The sequence below is a fragment of the Rhinolophus sinicus genome, chromosome 3, assembly GCF_057876585.1.
Source record: "Rhinolophus sinicus isolate RSI-liver-muscle chromosome 3, RSI-T2T, whole genome shotgun sequence".
In the NCBI taxonomy this organism is placed as follows: domain Eukaryota; kingdom Metazoa; phylum Chordata; class Mammalia; order Chiroptera; family Rhinolophidae; genus Rhinolophus; species Rhinolophus sinicus.
Genome location: NC_142503.1, coordinates 158,678,198 through 158,699,351, shown reverse-complemented (window position 1 = coordinate 158,699,351; position 21,154 = coordinate 158,678,198). Strand labels below are relative to the sequence as shown.

General features: G+C 44.9%; 2 long non-coding RNA genes and 1 other non-coding gene across 5 annotated transcripts in view; 2 read left to right on the top strand and 1 right to left on the bottom strand.

Annotated features, from left to right (window-relative positions):
• LOC109444323 (uncharacterized) overlaps nucleotides 1-15,889 on the bottom strand; it is a 65,594-nt gene extending 49,705 nt beyond the window's left edge. For 2 of the 3 annotated variants that reach the window (XR_016020873.1, XR_012494690.2), the window contains exon 1: nucleotides 15,759-15,889. This is a non-coding gene — a long non-coding RNA (uncharacterized LOC109444323). The remainder of the gene's footprint in view (nucleotides 1-15,758) is intronic. The other variant, XR_012494693.2, reaches the window with a different exon arrangement.
• LOC148758680 (uncharacterized) lies at nucleotides 985-19,312 on the top strand. Its single transcript, XR_016020874.1, has 3 exons — nucleotides 985-5,151; nucleotides 10,766-10,969; nucleotides 17,284-19,312. It is a non-coding gene; the product is annotated as an uncharacterized LOC148758680 (long non-coding RNA).
• On the top strand, nucleotides 16,147-16,253 carry LOC141570970 (U6 spliceosomal RNA). Its single transcript, XR_012495395.1, has one exon. It is a non-coding gene; the product is annotated as a U6 spliceosomal RNA (small nuclear RNA).
• Nucleotides 19,313-21,154: the final 1,842 nt, after the last annotated feature.

Sequence of the window (21,154 nt, the reverse complement as noted above, 5' to 3'; positions counted from 1 at the left end):
TGAGGTCCTGCTACACTGGACCATCTGCTTTTTTGCAGATGGACAACTGATTGTCTATGATTGCCCATTATCAGAACTGACACAGCATCATTCTAAGCCATATCCTCCGATGGATCTGTGTGATCATTTGTGTGCTACATCCATCCAGGAGTGGATTCGCTGGGTCCTAGGCTATGCACATCTACTGTCTATGTAGTGCCAGACTGCTCTTCACAAAGTTTGATTATTCTGCATCCCCACCAGCAGCACACGAAGGCACCTCCATCCCTATACCTGCCAGCACTTGGCATTTTCCAACTTTCCAACTTTTGCCAGTCTAATAGGTGTAAGGTGATTTAATTGTTGTCTTTGAGAATCTCTGATTACTGATGATTTTAGTTCTTAATAATTCTCTTCAAATTGGATTACAAATTTTCGAAACTGCCTGTTGATAAACTTTGTCCATTTGTTTTTTTTAGGGCCTGCTACCTTTTGCTTACTTTGGATTTAATTTGCTATTCTTTCTCTAGCTTCCTAAGATGGAAGCTTAGATCACTGAGTTTAGACCTTTCTTCTTTTCCATCAATGCTAAAAATTTCTCTCTAAGCAGTGCTGCATCACACAATTTTTGATTAGTTGTACTTTCATTTTCATTTAGTTCCAAGTATTTTAAAGTTCTCTTGAGACTTTTTCCTTGACCCATGTGTCATTTAGAAGTGTGCTATTTGATCTCCAAGTGTCTTGGGACTTTCCAGCTACTTTGTTAGTAATTTCTAGTTTAATTCCATTGTCATCTGAGAGTAGACATTGTATCATTTCTATTTTTTAAGTTTATTAAGGTGTATTTTATAACCCAGAATGTGGTCTATCTTGGAGAATGTTTCATATAAACTTGGGAAAACTTGTGTATTCTCCAGCTGTTGAAGTAGTCTGTAGACATCAATTTATATCGATTTGATTGATGATGTTGTTGAGTTCAACTATGTCCTCACTGATTTTCCGCCTGGTCGATCTCTGATAGAAAAGTCCCCAGTGCTCTGACAGATCTAAGAATAGTTATTTATTTTCAATTTGTTCAGCATTTTACTTTTAAGGACGGAGTGCAGACTCTCAAGCTCCTTACTTGCTAGACCGGAAACTGGAAGTCTCTCTCTTGTTTATTGGTTTTCAGGTGTTACTTGTATATTCTACGTATTAATCTCTTATCACTTTTAGATTTACAAGTATCTTCTCCCATTTTATCACCCATTGTGTGTCTATGGGATCCTCTTTTGAACAAAAATCCTTAATTTTGACATCATCAAATTAATCATATTTTCTTTCTGGTTTGTGCTTTTGAAGTTTTATGTAAGGAGTCCCTCTCCCAACCCAGGTGCCAAAGACACTCTATTATAGTATTTTCTTCTATTAACTTTAGAGGTTTTGGGGTTTTTTTCACACTTACGTCTTTCATCATGTACAGTATATCCTTTTATTTGGTATCAGGCAGGGATCCTGTTTCATTTTCTCCTTATAGCAAGCTGGTTTAATCTGCCCCTTCTTCACTGATTTGTGATGCCTCCCCCCCAAACTCATGGCTTGACTATGAGTTTTCTATTCTTTTCCAGAGTCTGTTGGTCTGTTTTTGTGCTAAAAGTGTTATTGTTTTGCTTTGTTCAGCTTTTTACGTGGCTTTGTTGTGTTCTGCTCCTTTACTCTTCCTTGGTAAGGTTGACTTAGTCCTGTCTGTCCATAGAAATTTTAGAATGGAATTTTTATTGGAATTTCATTACATTTATAGATTAATTCATAAAGAACTGGTTCCTGTATAATATTGTCATTCTATCTAAGAGCATAAAACTTCCCTTCATTTATTTAGGTTAATTTCTACGTTCTTTATTAGAGTTTTAAAGTTTTTCTCCATAGGTTTCTTGTATATGCTCAAGTTTATTCCTAGATATTGTACTTTTTTTTTGTTATCGTGAATAGAAGTTGGTTACTGCTGGTGAAGAGAAATGTTACGGATTTTTTCTTCTTAGGTTAATCTTGTATGTAGTGATTTTACTGAATTCTCTCAATAGTTTTAACAGTCTATCAGTTGATTCTCTTTGTTTTTCAAGGCAAATGAAAATATTATCTTTACATAATGATCATTTTGCCTCTTCTTTCCTAATCCTTCTCTCTCTTAGTCTTTCTTCCCTGGTAGCTTTGTCTAGAACTTCCATTATTACATACTGACTGGTAGCAATAGAGTTGGATTCCTTATTTTGTTCACGACATTAAAGAGAATGCACTTAAATTTTCTTCATGACGTGTAATGTTTGTTTTAAGCTTCTGCTATGTAACCTTTACCAAGTTTAGGATGTCTGTTATATCCAGTTTGCTAAGTGGTTATTTAATTGTAAATAAGAGGTAAACTTTATCAAATGCTTTCTCTTCATCGATTGAGATAATAGTATGACTTCCCTTTATTAATGAGGTGATTTCTGACATTGCACCAACTCGGAATTCCTGGGATAAACCCTACTTGATCAAATGTATTTTTAAGAATATAACTAAGTTAGTTAACTGATATTTTATTTATGATTTTTATATCTATATCGTAGGTGAAATGAGCCTAATTTATTGTTTTCACCTTACTGATTTTGGAATCAAGATTATACCGGTTTCATAAAATCATCTGGACAACTTTTACTCTTTTTTCAATTTTCTGCAAAAACTTATATAAAATAGGAATTAACTGTTCCTTGAAAGTTTGGTACAACTCCAGAAATTCATAAACTTTTTATTACCATGATCCCCAGTCCCATCATTTTCTACTGTTTACCACATATTTTGAAAGATTTGGTTTAAATTAATGTGCTTACCTTTTTCTTTACTCAGGGCTATAAAGTACACACGGCCCTTAACGGTGCCTCCACAATGTCAACCATTTCAACCTTCGACCCTTTTACTTTCCTTAAGTTTCCATCCCTCTCCACAAATCTCTTCCCTCATAGCCCTCACCTTTAATCCTTGAATAGATGACTACTTTATTGAGTAAAGGGGACCACTAGGGACTAGCTCTCTTGAATTTCACCTGCCCACTTACAGTGACTGTGTATCTACGTCCAATCACACCTCTTTCCACCAGTGTCAGAAAATGAAGTGTCCCTTCTTAAGTCCAAGGCGAGCCCTATAAATGTGCTTCAAACCCCCCGTCCTCTTCTCCCAGGGACCTCACTCTTTAGACATTCCCCTCTCTTTCCTGAAATTTCAACTTTCTCTACAGGACTCCTTCTCCTCAGTCTAACACCATAATCAAATCTCACTCATCCTCCCCAAATCCCTCTTTTGTGGGCTGTGGGACAGGCAGTCCGCACACCGCAGGTGGGAGTGCAAATTGGCAAGATCTTTCTGGGAAGTAATTTGGTAACCTGAATCAAAAGCCTAAAAAATATTTGCACCCTTTGTCCCAGTAATCCTACCTCTAGAAATCCATCTAAAGAGTAATCAGAAATGCCGACAAAAAGAGATGTTTAAAGACGTTAATCTCACTGTTATTTTTAACAGCAAAAATTGGAAACAAACTAAAGGTTCAGCAGTAGGGGATAGGTTAAATAAATTGTACTTAAATATGATGAAATTTTGTGCAAGCACTAAAATGTAATTTTTGAAGAACAGCTGACACGAGAAATTGTTTATGAAGCAATATTATAAGTGAAAACAACAGTGTATAAATGATATATATAGTATGGTGCTGATTTTGTGATATGTAAAAATAGCTAACACTTCTAGAATGTTAGCTATTATATACATTCTCTCATCCTTGACAACATTCCTGTACAGCTAATACTGTTATTTACATTTTGTAGAGAAAAAAATCAAAACAGCGATATCTATGGGGGAAGGAACATTAATGATGAATTTTATTTTCTTCCTTCTCCTTTGCATTTTTCAACCCTTTATCAACAAGGTATTACGTTTTGCCAAAAGGCAAAGAAAAAGGCAAAAGGCAAAGAAAAAGGATAATTTTTCTTTCTGGTTTATATATAATAGCAATTAATACTTTGAACAATACAGAGAAAATGAAAATCCTTTTCCCACTACTGAGATCCCAACCACCAGAGCCAGCCACTGTGGACAGTTGGCTTTTCTATTTATATTTGCTTTGAAAATGCGTATATAGACATGTACACTTTAAAAAGCAAACGTGATCATCTTACAATGTCAATACATAAAACTACAATTTGTGTCCTAGAAGCAGCTGCATTTTGGTCTCTGCCCTGAGACAAGTCCCGGGCCCCTATCTGCTGGAGCAGCCCAAGTTTAATTCTGCCAAGTAATAATCCATCTCCGACTGGGCCCGCCTCCTCAAGGGCTCGGGGCTTCGGGCCTGGAGAACTGCATTCCTGTCCCAATTCTGCCACTTACTGGCTACGTTATGCAACCAGGGGCTAATCACTTTTTCTCCAGGAGCCTGTTTCCCCATCTTTCAGATGGGGTAACAGTTGTTGCCTGGCCCACTCTAAGGGGCCATTGTGGTGCTCTAAATAGCTGATGGGTGTGACTGGTGAAGTGCTCAGCCAAAAGCAGTCCAAAGCTCTTCCCTCTGCCTCTCCTCCCCATTTCCCAGCTGCCTCCGGAATTCTTCATGTCTGGAGAAGGGGGCCAGAGGACCGAAAGAGGGGAAGCTTGGCACTAGATAAGCGCTAGAGGCCGGGAGGCTCAAGGCTGGCTTTTGCACACGCAAGAGTCTTGCACCCTCACACACGCAAGTCTTGTGAGGAGCATCGGCAGAGGAGGATATCTGGGTGCGGGAGTATGAAGGCGGCCCGGGGGTGTAGCGAAGGGAGCAGGGGATAGCAGTAGAAGAAGCTAGTAAAAGCGCTGGAGGACTGAAAACCCTGCATGGTGTCCACTTCCAGAGCCCTGCAGGAGCAAGCCAGTGCAGAGCCGATGGCTTTCCTCGGCGGAGCCTCCGCCCTCTGGTGGCAGCGTGCAAAAGTTACAGCTGCTCGCAAGGCCCCGCCTCCCCGCGCAGGGGTTGAAGGGCTGCGCAGCCTCTCACATATCCTGCAAGCAAGGGGCCCTTAGCGAGCTTTCAACTGAGACCTGAAACCTGCCCAAAGCGGAAGTTAGGCATGGGTGAGCCAAGACTGAAGCCCGGGACTTCGGATACCCCACCCAACTGACCGCTTTCAACGACCTCTGGTAATTGTGAATGCAAAAGTCACCAGCCAATGAATAAGATTTTATTTAGTCTATTGCAACATGGAGAATACTCATTAATGAGGAAAGTCTCAAAGAAAAGGAAGGGGGCCGAGGTTTAGAGAGACAAGTAAACAAGAGAGCCATCAGCTCATCAGAGAATTTTATGGGAATAGTAAGAAAGGATGGGCAGGGTTTCTTTTCTCTGAATATGTGAGAGCAACGTGGTCCTTTGCGGTTAGCTGTTTCCCCAGAACTTAAAGAGCTGGGGAAATTTCTTAATTATTGTTGCCTTTTGGGAGAATAGGGCTCCGAGGAAGTTTAACGTTGTCATAGTACATCAGGCAGGCTGCAGGATGGCCATTTAAGGAGATGAGGAAAGTGAGGCCCACTTCACCCAACTGGGAGTATTAGTGGCTGAGGCAGAGTTCAACCTGTAGATATCAAGACAGCAAGGAGACCCCAACCTTAAGTTTAAAGTTCCCTCTAAGTGTAAAATCAGAAAGTCACAGTGCAATGGATTCAGCAGTGAGGTGATTTTTCAGAAGCAGGTCCTAGGGTTGTTGTAAGGGTTAAATTAGATACTGCTTAGCACAATTCCTGGGACATTATATGTGCTCATTATTTCATTATTATTTCTATTACTAGTATCATATGCCTCCTCACTACCTAGCAGAACTCGCTGCTGATCCCAGAGGCCGTGCAGAGGCCAGGATGCCCTGCTCTAGCCCTTCAAGATCCTTAAAACCATCATTACTCAATTAATAAAAAAAAGGCTTATAAAGGTGGCATAATCCCATATTTTTAAATTTTTGGAAAATATAATAAAGAAAAATACCAAGCAGTCTAAACACCTTGCTTTATCTTTTCCAGTCATTTTTTACATAAGAATGTTAAATGTAGTTCTAATCATATTGTACATACATATGTGAAGTCTATTGTCTAAATAGCATTATATCATGCCTGTTACATTGTTATAATATTGAATACATTGTTTCTCAACTTTTCAGGAAAGAACAGTTAATGAATACTTTTTTTTATAAAAGGTAAAATCATAACTCTTGTACAGATATAAAATGAACACATATTAAAGATTTTATTTAACTCATTATTAACCAAGGACCCAGTAAGATGCTACAACCAGTTCAAAGATGAATGTAAAGAACAGGCACATTTATAGATCAGGAATATTGAAATGAATGTGCAAATGGAGACAAAACTGGCTTCTTCCACAGTGAGGAGGCAAGTCAACTGACTATCCACTGGACTGAATTTTTGCAGGTCCCTGAACATTTCTGCTGTTGGCTGGACTCATTCATTGTACTGTGAAAGATGGGACCCAAGGATATCCTACACAGTCGGTTTGCTAAGCAAGGATGAAGGCATCATACAATCTCAGATGAATATAGCAGATCCAGCTGGTCACGCTACTCAGGACTGCTAGGAGGAGACACTCACAGATCACTTACAAAAGTGGGAGAGAAAGGGAATCCACTCCGTCAAGCATGTTAAAAAACAATATGGAGAGTATGATCCCATTTTAGAGTAATAATAATATATGCTAGGTGGAGCTATGGAGGGTTTTCATTACCTTTGAGGGTTTTTTTGTGGGTTTTTGTGTTTGTTTTTTTTGGCAAAGTTTGAATTATTTTAAGTGAACCTATATTATTTTTATTTTTTCTAAATAAGAAAGATGATGGTGGCTTTACATGCTACACATTGAGACTTTATGGATGCTTTCAAATATTCACTCATGCAATCTTCCTGAAAGAATTACTCAAATACATACTCCAACTGCCTGAAACATACATCAAAATCAAGACTTTAAGGAAATGCAGTATGGCTGATTGCATTTTTCAAACATATCGTGTTTCCCCAAAAATAAAACCTCGCCGGACCATCAGCTCTAATGCATCTCTTGGAGCAAAAATTAATATAAAACCCGATATTGTATTGTATTATATTATACCCAGTCTTATATTAAGACCCAGTATTATTATATTATATTATATTATATTATATTATATTATACCCAGTCTTATATTAAAATAAGACTAGGTCTTATATTAATTTTTGCACCAAAAGACGCATTAGAGCTGATGGTCTGGCTAGATCTTATTTTCGGGGAAACACAGTATATATGTTTGTATGTATATTGTTAAAAAATATGTAATAAATGAACCCCACTTTAAAATGGAGTCGAAATAATTAAAAATAACAATAAAATGGATTCGGAGCTGCCATGCCAGAGGAACTGCCTTGTACATCTTATACCTCAAACCTTTGGAATATTAAAACAGGGCAAAATAACCTCTGGACTGGACCTAAAGCAACCTTGTGTCCCAAAGACCTATTTGCAAGGATAACAAGAAATTAGATATTACGACTACTAACTAGACTGATGACTACTAGACTGAGAATTAAAAACAATCTTTAGAATTAGCATCACTGTTACATTATCTACACCAATAGAAATGCCTTCCTTCTATTGAGGTAATTGTTCCCCTTCCCTTTCTCACAAATACCCATTGTCTTTGTCTCCTAATCGGAACATTATTTGGGCTTCTGCCTGAATCAATGTTTCCCAAATAACTACTCTTTTTTATTTCAAATAAGAGGCTTGTTGCCTCTCACTTTGAAAGGCCTTTTATCTTCAGGTTAACAATATGTATTTGTACATGTGTGTATGTGTGAGCATCACACATTTTGACTTTACAAAGTGAAGCCGATATACTTCCACTGAATGTGGGCAGAACTTTGTAACTGCCCAACCAATCGGATGGAGCAGAAGTGACCCTGAATGATTTCTGAAGTTAGGGCATAGAGGGCAATATGGCTTCTACCTGGCTCTCTCTCTCTCTCTCAGGGAACACTCGCCCTTGGAACTTAGCCCCTATACTGTGAGGAAGGCCAGGCTACAACAGCAGCCTTGTGGTTAATAGCCCCAGACAGGGCCCCCGCTGGGGGGCTGCCAGCACCAACCACAGGTGAACCAGCCTTTAGATGATTAACGCCAGGCTAGAGACTCAAGCTTCTGAGTCTTCCTGCTGAGGCCCCAGACAATGTAGGGGGGACAAGCCATCCCTGCTGTACTCTCCTTACCTTGTAAGGGAGGAAAAATTATAGCTTTATCTGGGATCTGATAGTCAGAGAAACATGGGTTCGAGAAAGATTTTTTACCATCTTGAAGGTGTCGACAGAATAAAACTAGACTACACCTTTCCAAAGTGGTTGTGAAGCAGGGCCCGGTTGGGACCCCCCCGCATACTAGAGGGGGGCCTCGCAGCATCCCCGGCCTCACCTTTTCCTTAACCTACAGCTTAAGAAGAGATCCCCCTGTGGCTTGAGCTTGAAATGTCCCCTCTCCAGTTCCCTTTTTTAGAAAATTACCCTGAAACTTATGATTAATACCCTCGGGCTTATGATCACAATCTCTAAGGCCTAGCATTCTTTCCAGGCTACTCCCATCATTGTTCCTGGGTTGCTGACTTCAACAGAAAACCACGCTGCTACAGGGAAGGCTCCATGCAGACCCCAGGGAACCGTCAGGCAACCTCTGGAGGAACACCCAGATTTTCCCTTAACTACCCTAAGCCAGTCTGAGAATGGGAAGGCAGTTTTTCAAAGTGTTAACCTGCTGCCCTCTCAGATCATTGGTGCTCTGACAATAAACGCTTATTCTACAGCCCAGCTCCTGTGTCGGTCTATTGGCTGAGTGGCGCAGGCAGCATGAGCTCCGGACTCGGTTGCCCTCTGGTTTCAGTTGCACCAATTTCTCCTCCTTCCAGCCATATATTCTCATACCTCCATTGCTCTACTTCCTCACCAGCACTTGGTGTTGTGGACTTCTCAATGTCAACTGTGAGGTCGTTTATTTTGCATTTCCCTGATGACTAATGGGGTTGAATATGCTTTCACACTGACTCTCTGGAGCTCCCATTTTGTGAAATGCCTATTCAAATCTTTTGTCAATTTTTCTATTATCTTTTTAATATTTAAATCTCTTCCCTTTCTACACTCATGGCAACTTTATTTTATTTTAAAGGCACAGCGTTAGCTTTCTTGCCAATGGAATTTGGTCCCTGCCATCTTATCTGCGCTGAAAATTTTTAAGAACTTGAATCTCGGAGAACAAATGTTGGAGGTTTAATCCATCCCTTCATTCGCAGGAGCCCTTGGGCTTCTCATGCAAACATTCCAACTTTCCTCCTCCTACTCCCTTACCTCCACATGTGGGTAGAGCCTCACCCCAAGTTATAGCATCCCCTTTTACCTGACTTGCCGCTATGCTGCCCACACAGGATAATGGAATGAGATAATGTGTAACTGTCCAGCATGGTCCCTGGAACCCTATATGCTATTAGTAAATGTTCCTTCCCTTCCCCCTTCTGCAGAAAGGAAGAAGAGCAACAGCCAAGAGTAATATTGGCCAACTTCTATGTGATGGCCAGGTTGTACTCCAAGGACTGCTCACTGCCCATTCATTGCCACTTTCTTCTTTCTTAGTCACAGATTTTATTCAGGGCAGTCATGTGTGACTTTGCTTTTGCCACCTTCCTCCTTCCTAATGCCTGGAACTTGGTGCTTCAGCAGCCGTCTTGGACCATGAGTTGTTGCCCTAAAGGACAAAAGAGTCTAACCCTGGGCCACAGTGGAGACAACAAACCAGACCTTGAAAGACAACTTGTTTCATGCAAGAGAGAAATTAACCTCTGTCATCTTAAAGCCACTGTTATTTGGTTTTCTCTTATATGAGGCAGAACCTAATCCTGATACTTACGGAAAATACTTGTTTTCAGTTCAATATAAACATGTGTTTGCTTGATGTAAATTTCCCTGCTTCCATTAAAATTATTTTTGCTGGCCAGTAACTGATAATATGTTTAAGTCTCCACACTCACATTTATATTTTTCAAACAACCCAGGATCAGTGTTTTCCAGCTCATACGAGTAATTGAGACATGGCATCTTAAATAGCTAAGCATTAGTATTCTCTATGATAGAAAGTATTCCTTACTCTTTTTAAGAAGTTGTCTTGTTTATGACAGCTACACATAAGTATATGTCAGGATACTCAGGAGGTAATGAATTCATTCTTTTTGAACTGAATGAGCAGCAAATACAGAGAACGTCCTGCGTACGTTAGCCAGGCTGCGTCCTATTTAAAATGAGACTCTCAAATCACGGTCCCTCCATTCCATGACTAGAATGTGAGAAAGATATAGGTTGTGACTAAGAAAAATTAAAGTTTTCAATTATGAGCATGAAAAAAAAAAGATATAGGTCGTAAGTCACTGTCAGTACGTTAATGTGTTTGGTCACTGGATTATTATTACAACAGGAAGTGGTATGCGCGCACACACTCGCACACTAGATAATGAGGGGGCCACGTAACCACGTATGATAGAGGGGTGGGCACTGGATTCTGATTATAAAGGCTTGGATGATTCACTTCATCTTTTTGAGTCTCAGTTTCTTCATCTGAAAATGGTGGCTTATAACATGCATATATTGTGAAGATTAAATAAGAAAATGCATATCAAATGCTTGGCATCAAGGAAGCACTCAATAAAGGTTAAATAAGGTGGGTTTGTTTTTATTTTTAACTTGTCAATAGGCTAATTTGGGGCAAAGAAGACCAATCTGTCACTTCAGCAGAAAGCCTTACTCCTTACGAAGCCATCCTCGTCCTCCTTCCCCCAGGCGCCCGGCACCGCAGCCGAAGCCCTGAACCTGACACCCTGCCCTGGCGGGGCTCCCTGGGCGCCTCACCTGCCCAAGGCAACAAGGCGCTGCATCACCGAAGCCCTGAAGAGCTGGTGTAAGTACAGATTATGGTTCAGTTTTTATTTAAGGATCCTAATTTCTGGATGTTTATTTTGGGGATTAGAGTAGTGGCTTAAGCTACTTTAAGATATTATAAGTTGAAGTCTTTCCTTCACTTGGCTGCTAAAGTTTAATTCAGTCTAATTATTTCATATAGCATCAACACGATAATAGTTTCATAATTTCTAGTATATTAAGCACTTAATATGTTGTGTCATTTGAAATCACATATTAAATTCAGCAAAGTACATTTTAATGAGAGTTAAGTGGTGTGAAAATATTAATACATTGTGATGGTTCATCGTGGTGCTCATATTTTGTAGGTCTGTTCCTGAGGCACAAATGCCTCGCTCACCAGGTAAGGGAAGCATTTAACTGCCTGAGGCTAGACTGGGTGTCTAACAAGCAGCTATTCCTACCTTCCGCTGTACAGCTCTTTACAGTGGAATTTCTCACTGGGCCTCCTGAGCCTATAAAGTAGGGAAAGCATTATTTCTGTTTCAGATATGAGGAAACTGAGACTCATTGCTGGGACATAAATATGGCCCTTCTTGGCTCAAAGCCATTGCAGTTTTTCTGTCAGTGCAACCCGGGGGCCGAGTGATAACTGGACTCCAGGGCAGTGAGTATTTGGAGGTGTCACTTGTCCTCCCACCCTGTAACCCCACAGAGAGAAACTGACAGAGTCACAGAGATGCTGGCAGACTTTGTATTTGGACTTGGCAATTCTTTTTGCACCCTCTTAAACCTCAGCATCTCCTGCTCTTAGGCCATCCTGGGATTGCCAGAGAAAAAGGGTCTTGAACGAAATCAGTGCACCCTTAAGACAGCTCAAAATAATCATGTCTCAATGGCAGGATTTATAGCAACAGAGAGAGATTTTAGCGAGAGCTTCCCAGAACCTCTTAAATTGTGCTCCTATATTCCATTTAGGTACAAAGTTAGCCCTTGGAGTCAGATTTCTGAGAGCAAATTCCACTAGCTGTGTCACTTTACCTCTCTAGGCCTCGGTTTTCCCCATCAGTGAAATAGGAATCATACACTCCCCTGTGCTTATCTCTTAGAGACAATGAAATGAGGTAGAGAACATCAGAAGCCCTGTGTTCATCTATACTGAGCTGAGTGAACAGGAGTTAGTGAGTCTATGTGGTATCCCTTCCCAGCAACATAACTGCATTTTAACCAGGGCCTTCAGTAACTCAAACCCAAAGGATTAAAGACCTCTGGGTGAAAATAGTCCTTATAGTAGCCAGGAAAGGGAGAAAAAAAGAAAAGCTAAGGAAAGGAGCTACTACAAAAGAAATTTTCATTGTAGCTAAGAAACTGTCTCTGTAGTAGCTAAACAAAAAAGGAGCTGTTTTCACTTTTTAAGTAAGTTTCATCCAGATGATTGCAAAATTAAAGAAAGAAGAAAGGAGAGTAAGGACGTAGCTATGTATTGAGAATTTTCATACCTCCCACGTACTTCCCACATGCCCAGGACCTACACACGTCACCTGAATCAGCTCATCTAATGGGCTAAGGCCTTTCACATTCAAATCTGCATTTCATCTGCAAACAGCCACGCTAACCAGGCAGCAGAGTCACGATCCTACAGGTAGGAAAATGGCCAGATATTTAAGTTCGAGGCACAAATAAGAGATCTGGGGGAGAATGAAAGGTGAGGCCTGGGCTGTGTGCCCCCTCCAAACACAAGGAGGATTAGTGCGCCATTTCGTTGAGCACCTGGGATGGATTAGAACTGATCTAACTACAGCAAGGGTCAAGCCAGAAGAGCAAGAGCTCCAGGCACACAGGGTGAAGAGGCTTGGAAGGAGAAACTCCCTCTGAGGGGTCTGCTGGCCACAGCTGACCCTGCCTCTTCCCTCAGGCCACCCTCTGAGCTATGGGCACACAGACCCTGTTTTGCCTGCTCCACCCCCACTCCCAGCCTCCTTTACTAGGAGGCAAAGGAAGAAACTTTGGACTCATTCACACTGAGGTGATTTAGGTGAGAGTACACTTGAAATGAGATGTTACAAAAACAAGGCTTACGTGAGTGCATGAGCTGTTCAAAGGGACTTCTGGCAGCCTGGGATGGGTCCTCCATCACACCCAGGCCCCCTCCAGCCATGCTCTATGTCTGGGTCAGGCCTATGAACTCAGCATGTCGCTGCCCTACAATCTAGGGCAATACCTCCTGAAGCCACAAATGCTATTCACTCCCAGAGCTCCCAGTGCAGAGAAGGCCAAGCCTACTTTTTTCCACATCCCTGCTTCTTCCTCCCGCTGGTGGGGCTGATGGGAGTCCCTGGCCCTTCTTACTTCAAATGAAATGATATATGAAAACACTCCATGCTCTCTGGCTGTAGGGGAAATACTATCACTTTAGAGAATCCATCCTAAGAACTCATGTCTTCACTGACATTTTTTCACTATGAAACAGCCCAGTTCTTCATTGTTCAAAATGAACTTAAAGCTAGTTCTGTTCTCTCCCACTCAGAGTGGTGGGAAGTACCACCTCCGACAGGTAGAACCATTTCTCATCTCTTAGGGTTCTGCAGCCCCAACATTTAGAGAAGACTGTCGGGACTCAGGCCACCTCGGTTCTGCAGAGAGGAGAGCAGCCAACAGCTCTGAGGAGCCAGGCCTCACCGCCGCTCTGAGACTGCTGGCACTGCCAGTCCTCTTAACACTCACACTCCTTCAGCGTCTGTCCCATCAGGGTCTATGGGGACCAGGACGTACCTGGAAATCAGGATACCCTTAGTTCTCTCTCACTGGGTCCCTCCATGTGTCTCCTCTCCTGCAGCTTCATGCCACATAAAACCCATTTCCATCCCTCTCACTTACCCACCCCCTTCCTCCACATTGAGCCTTCAGGTTCAGAGGCAAGTGTTGTATGGTTCAGCAGGTCCCAGCCTAGGTCCACAACAGCCCCTGTGGCCTGTCCGTGTGTCTTCACGCCCCAAGGATGACCGGCATGCCCCACCCTTCTAAAACATAAAAGAAAAAGTGCTGAGTTTTTACATCTTGCTAATTACAGTCTCAAAAAAAGTCCTTCAGTTACCTATTTACAAAAATCACAGCATGTCAAAGCTGAAAGATGTGAAAGATCATCTTTAGGGCAGTTTCTTTACTTTGCAGAAGATGAAAGACCAGAGAGAGCCTGGGAGTTTGCCAAGGTCACAAAGACAGTGCAGGGAGGGATGGAACTACAACTCAACTCTCTCTCCTCTGAGCCAAAAATGTTCAATAAGAAAAAACAAACAAACAAACAAACAGCCCACCTCTCGCTCAAAATAACACAAGTTCATGCGCCAGAAATGGCGAACATCCTGGCCCCTCTCCTGCTGGTTTCCGCAATAAGACCATTATAAACCCACCGGATGAACCTGTCACCGTGCCACGTGTGTGCGCATCCACTGTGTCGAAAAGGCTCTCCTAAATAAATGAATAAAAACGACGATGCTAATTGAAGATTAGCATCATCTCCCATCAACGCTAATACACTTTTTCATTATTTGCAATTCCCTTTTGTAAATCTGAGGGAAACATCATTGCCCAAATTAGCTCTTTTCGCTCAATAAAAGCCATATTAGCATTCTGAGGTTTGCGTTTGCTTACTGCTTATTTAGAGAGAGGTCAGATGAGAAGTTAGGCAGCTTGCACCTGATTTCCATTTCACTAAAGACAGGTGGGGGGAGAGGTGGGGGTTCCAAAGTCCCCAGAAGCCAGGTCTGGTGCTCTCTGGCCGTAGCTGAGTGGGTCCCTCCGCTCTCACAGCACACCAACTGCTTGCACAGTGGCTTCCCTTGAAGGACTGGCCCAGATGGGTGAAACTGACTCAGGTGGCCCCACGGTTTTCATCTGCCTGGTACTCCAATCCCGTCCTTTCAGGGCTGCCTCCCTATCATCAAGTGACAGCTCAAATACCCCCTCTTCGCCTGCCCACTTACTGAAGTGGCCTTCATTCCCTACTCTCTATCCTCCGTGTTCTTTCTTTCCAGCCGGGCTCAGCACTGAGAATGCTCTTCCTGGCTCCCTTACTGGAACGGAAGCTCCATTTCCACCAATCCCAACCACCTTTTCACCCCTGCAGGCCCAGCGCTGACGCCACAAGTGCTGGAAGTTTGGTGAAGGAATGCAGTAAGGAAGTCTGAGCAGATAAGGCCTTGGGGACTGTTGTCCAACAGGTAGAGGGGAAGCCACACTCCTGGTTCTAAATCTTTTAGTTAGAAGTTCCACTGTGAAAGGGAAAAGATCAGTCTTTGAAACTAGACTTGCATTCGAATCCCAACTTTTTTCACCACTGGCAGGATAATTTTGGCCTTGATGGTTAGCCTCCCAGGGCCTTAATTTTCTAACCTGAAAATTGAGGGAGCGGTGGGTGTGGATGTGTGACACTGATTAAGTGCCTGGTCCAGTGCTGGATCAAAGGGTGGTGACCTTTCCTACGCAGCCACCACCCCCGAGTCACACTATGGGAAGCCTGGGCACCAAAGCAGACACCCTCCCTCTTCCCCTTGGCTGGTCCTGAGAACCCCAGGGGAAAGGCGGCGCGCCCTGGCCCATCCCGAGGTGGCGTCCGCAGCTTTCGGCCGCTCCTACCAGCCCCCACCAGTTCACGGTCGGTGGCTCTAACCCTTCCACGAGTCACGGGTCCCGGCGCAGGGACCGGCCCGACCAGTGCCTCACAACCGTTTCGGGGTCCCAGACCAGACTTCTGTGGGGACCTATAGGCACCATGGCCCCTCATCCCAAATCGCACTTGTGCGGCGCACCTGCAGACCGGCGTACTTTACCCCGCACTGCGCTGCCGCGTCAGAGATCAAGTGGGAGGATTTACCACTCCGCGTCTACTCCGGCCTGAGCGAGAGAGGCGCGCGGCAGCGCGCACCACGTGACCGAGCGTAACCACCGACGCCGTCTGCAAGCAGCGCAGAGGTCGGGCGGGCAGAGGGCCAATTTCCCATGGTCCCTTCATTTGCATATAGAATGTAAGAATGCTAGGGGGACAATTCGACTTAATGTGGACAAAAATCACAAAGATACAATTACAGTGTGTATGATACAGAAGGTCATAACTTCTTGAATACTTTGGAATTTTAAAAAGTGCACAGTATAATCACCATAATCGTAAAAGATTCTATGTCTCTCACTTTATATAGTTCGCAAGAAAGTGAATGTATTGTGCTCGCTTCGGCAGCACATATACTAAAATTGGAACGATACAGAGAAGATTAGCATGGCCCCTGCGCAAGGATGACACGCAAATTCGTGAAGCGTTCCATATTTTTGTACCGTTCGCACTTTTTTCTTAGATTTTTTTTTTCTTTTTTTTAAATTGGGGAAGGGGAACAGGACTTTATTGGGGAACAGTGTGTACATTTTTTTTTTTTTTCCCCAAGTCAAGTTGTCCTTTCAATCTCAGTTGTGGAGGGCACAGCTCAGTTCCAGGTCCAGTTGCCGTTGTTAGTTGCAGGGGGCACAGCCCACCATCTCGCCAGTTCAATTCCTTGACTCCCCCAAGAGATGGTGGGCTGTGTGCAACCTTGTGGTTGAGAGCCCACTGGCCCAAGTGGGAATCCAACGGACAGCCTTCGGAGTTAGGAGCATGGAGCTCTAACCGCCTGAGCCACCTGGCGACCCCAGACTTCGCACCTTGATGCAAACACTTTTCACCTACAGGTTCTACGTTTTGAAGATTCACCCGTTTGTCTTGCTTGCGCCATCTGGCCCTTGGGCCCCCAGCCTTCCATCTTTTCCATCCGGCCTCTTCCTCCCTATACACTATCTTGAATTCTACGGTACCTTACATATTAGGAAATGGCTTTGCCAGAGTTGATTCATTTCGCATCCAAAACATAACAGGACCTTAGTGTTCCGATAAACATAAAATGATCTATAACAGGAACTTGCAACAAGACTGACTCCTCATGCTGCCTCTGAATCTTTAATAATAATAATAATAATAATAATAATAATGCCTACTCCTTACTGAGCATCTACCACGTGCCAGGGGCTTCAACAATATCTCATTTTAATATTCCCAACAGCCCTGCCCTGTGGGTGTTACTGTCACCATTTTACAGGCACAGAAGTAAAGCAACCTGGGTATGATTATGTAACTAGTGAGCGGCTGCCGCAAGGCCTGACAGGATGTTTAAAGGCAAAGACCCTAAAAAGATCGGGCCCTGCCCCCAGGTAATTCAATTGCAAAAAATACACTCCTAACTAGTAAAATGAGAAGGAAAAAAACGTCCAACACAGTTCAGATTTCCTGTGATGACTTTGTCAATGCTTTTTGAAATACCAATTTCTTTCCAGGAGAAAAACGTTGATGCACACGCTTTGCTGGTGCCCGGCAGTCCCTGCAGCCTCTGGGAGCACAGTCAGTGGGCCTCCTGCAGTCGCATGGTTCCCAGGCTCTGCCTCCACAGCCAGGGCTGGCAGTCAGGGGTGGAGCCCCGGTGCCTCCCGGGGACAGCGGCGGGTACTCTCCCCGCGGGCGTTCGGAGCAGCCGCACGGCGTTCCATCAGGGATCCATTTCTGTTCTCTTCAGTGAAGGTGAAATGATCCTTTCCAGGTAACAGCCGAGAATAGGGGTCTGTGGGACCGCTTGTTGCGCCTCCTCCTCGGCTCACGGCCCCTAATGCATGGAATTAGAGGACAATCTTTGGGGATTTGTTTCTCCCCCCAACGATGCCTAGTTCTTCTTTGGAGGCCACTTGGGCAATTGGGTGAGTGGTTTTAAATGTCTCCTTCTGGGATGCCAAACAAGGAAACGACCAATGTGGATGTGGCTCCCTCTCCTTCTAAAGAAAACTTGGCATGACCGTTGTCTCAGACCAGAAATGAGGAAAGACAGGCAATTCCTATTCTTGGAAAATCCAGAGACCTGGCTGACTCTCCTGGCTCTGCACAGTTCTATGAAGTACTCTTTCCCCCCTTTTCATGTTATAAATGGGGAAGCTGAAGTACAGAGAGTCAACAACTTGATCAATGTCACACAACTAGTCAGTGGCAGAGAAGGGATCGAGACTCAGGAAATCTGATTGTAGAGTTTGTGCACTTAATCAAACACTATGCACCTTCCCAGGTGGAGAGTCAGAGATAAGGCTGTTTAGATTTAATGGAAAGCACCTGCAGGCCCAATTCTGCCTTTATTGGTGTTCTGAATTCAATATGAGTCGCATTTATACGAAGTACCAAGACTATACTTTGATCAAGGTAGCTGGGAATAGGTTGACAAGTATGTGCCCAGTGACCTGGCAAAATGTGAGGGAATGAAGGAGCACCCTCTCTGGCAAGAAGTTACAAGAGGAAGAAAGTTTTCCTATTACAGGCTATCACTTACCTGACACCTGCCCCCCAAACTAATCCTATTGATGAAAGATCTTCTGAGGAGTAAGCCTGAGTTTAATTAACCCTATGCAAATGAGTTTAATTGCTTCCCACTAGCTTTTGTCCAAAAGTACCTAGGGATTCCTTCCCCCAGACATTTCCAGCATTTAGATGCACCAGAGTTAGAACCCATTCATCTAGACAACCCTTGAGCACCTGTGATGCACTGAGCCTTGTGTTGGAGGTCACCGGGAAGAGTAAGATGTGGCCCCTGTTGCCAGGGGATTTATGGTCCTACAGGAAATAGACACAACCAAGGATAACTCAGTGAGGTGAGTATCCTGTTAGCCTCATGAACAAGTGCCAGGGGAACACAGAGATTAGTCCCCAGGAACCCAAGGGCCTTTCAGGTGTCTTTCTCAACAGGTTACCTGTGATTTACAGAGGAAACCGAGGTGGAGAGCGACCTACTGGTTTCTCCCAGGGGAGTGAAAAATCAAGCAACATGATGTTATCTCCACCATCGCCTCAGTTTCTCCCCCTGGATTTGCTGGGACAGGAGAAGATAGAGACCACCTCTCTCAACGCACCTCTCTATGAGGGGACCTGGAGTTCCTCTGCGGAAAAAGGAGTGGGAGGTTAAAGGAGAATGGTTTACCTGGTTCTTTACCCCTAGATCTCGGACTCCAGAACCAGACCTCCTATGAGCACCTCCGGGGACAGGGTGCAGAACCAAACATCCCCGAAAGTACAGCCAGGAGAACATTCTGTCCCCCACAGTCCGCTCCCAATGCCCCAAGCCCCATTTTTTCTCCCTAAAACAAGGCGCCTTAGTCTGGGGCCTTCGGACGCTGGCTGTAATGCCTAAAACGTGTCGTAAGGTGGCAACGTTGTGGCGAGAAATAGACTTTAAAAGTCCTGGGTTTTTGTTTTTGTTTTTTTCAAAGCATATTTTCCCTATTAATTGTTTCATTTAACTTAATTAGAATCTGGTAAACTAATTAAAGTAGCTGCGAGCCCCGCAATCGGCAATAATTCGTATAATTATTGATAATTACATCCATACCAATCGTTTGGTTATTAACATTTGGGGGAGAACAAACCACTTCTGATGGGACACGCAGCCCAGGAGGGTTTTGCGACAGTTTTCTGGGTCGGATCCACCTACACCTCCAGTCCTCAGAGATTCCGGCCATATGGAGCGCCCTTTCCGGCAGGCCCCAGCTGCCTACGGCTTTTTTCTCTACTTTGGGGAATTCGGAAAGGAAAGGTGAAGAGGAGTGCTTGCTAGGTTCCTGTGTGTGGGCCGCAGCCACAGGACTTCCTGCCTGGATAGTAACTTTTCGCATTTTACCAAGAAGGAAAGTGCGGCTTCCAAAGGTGCATTGACGCAGGGGGGAAGGCGCATGCACTTTCCCACAGTCGCGCTGCCCCGCCCTGTCCCAGCTCCGCTTGCCTCCCGCACGCCTGGGGACGCAAGTCACTTCCTCTCCGGGCCCCAATTTCACCTTTGGTATACTTAAGACTGATGTGGTCCGTTCAGCCCATAGGAAATGTTTCTGCTCCCTGAGGGGCCTTGCGGGAAGATCGTGCGTCCCCGAGGCCACTTCATCCCTCCCCGACGCCTCACCGTTTACCCAGCGCCCTCACTGCCATTCTCTCTCTCATGTGCCTTCTGTGTCTAGCTTGAGGACACCAAGGCCCAGCGCAGGAGGCCTTGGGGACTGGCTTCTTGTCTTGACCGCGTGGTCGGGTTCTCGGCCTGCACTCCTTCCGGGTGGCCCCGAGCGCGCACACTGCCCACCATCTCCATCCCAGGCCCTCTAAACTACCCGCACCAAATTTTTCGGCCCGAGGTGCTCTCCTGGAGGCGCAGGACTGCACGCCCGCCTCCAGGGTCTCCAAGTCAGGCGCCCTTCGAGGCCCCAAGACGGACGCTCAGGGAGAGCCTGGGTGTAGCTGGAGGGCGGGGTCCTCTGGGCGCTGGTCTCAGCCGCGGACAGCTGTCGCTCTGCGCTCTGCTTATCTCTTAGAGCGCTGCCACATGCCGCAGGGAGAGGGGCCTGAATGTTATTCTACAGAGACACGGAGGCCTAGGAAGCACAAAAGGCGCCACACGGCACCCCTGCTAGTCAACCGAGAAGGTGAAACTGGAAGCCAGGGCTGCATGGTTCCCAATAAGGTGCACTCTCCCACGCCATCCAAGCTTTCCTCCCCACTGCACCCCACCCCAAAAAGTGCGCTGCAGTTTCCATTCTTTACCTGTAGCCCCACCGCAGGTGCACTGTAGAAACTGAAGCCTCCAGGAGGCCCACGGCCATGTGAGGCCGCAGCAACCGTGGCCGGGACGCCCTACCACCACCCGTAGGGGCCTGGCGAGAGCAGCGACCCGGACACCCGCAGCGGGCGGGCTTGACACTAAACCTAGGGCTCCACCAGGTCCACAAACCCACTCAGACTAAAATGGACGGAATGTTAAACCGCCAGAGCTCCTTCCCTTCTGGTAGCGGCTGTGCAGGCGAGAAGGAGTCTGTACCCCTGCGTTCAAACGTCTCGCCCTGCGGTTCCAGGCCTGCCCCGCTCAGCTCCGTCCTGCTTACCTCTTCCCTCACCCCGCCCAGTGCTCCCGGGCCAGGCCCTCGGAATCCTCACCTCCTGGCAATTCTGGTTGAACCTGGGATTCTGGGCAGTGCCCGGTGTCTCAGAGACAGAGGTGACTTCCCCGATGGGACGGGCGTAAAAATGGCATAACTAAACTCTGTCGTCCCCTGCGAGCGCTCGAGGGAAGTCAGAGACCAGGGCGCCAGGAACCATGCTGTCGTAGTCCTTTTACCCCAGCCGGGGCCCAAGTGA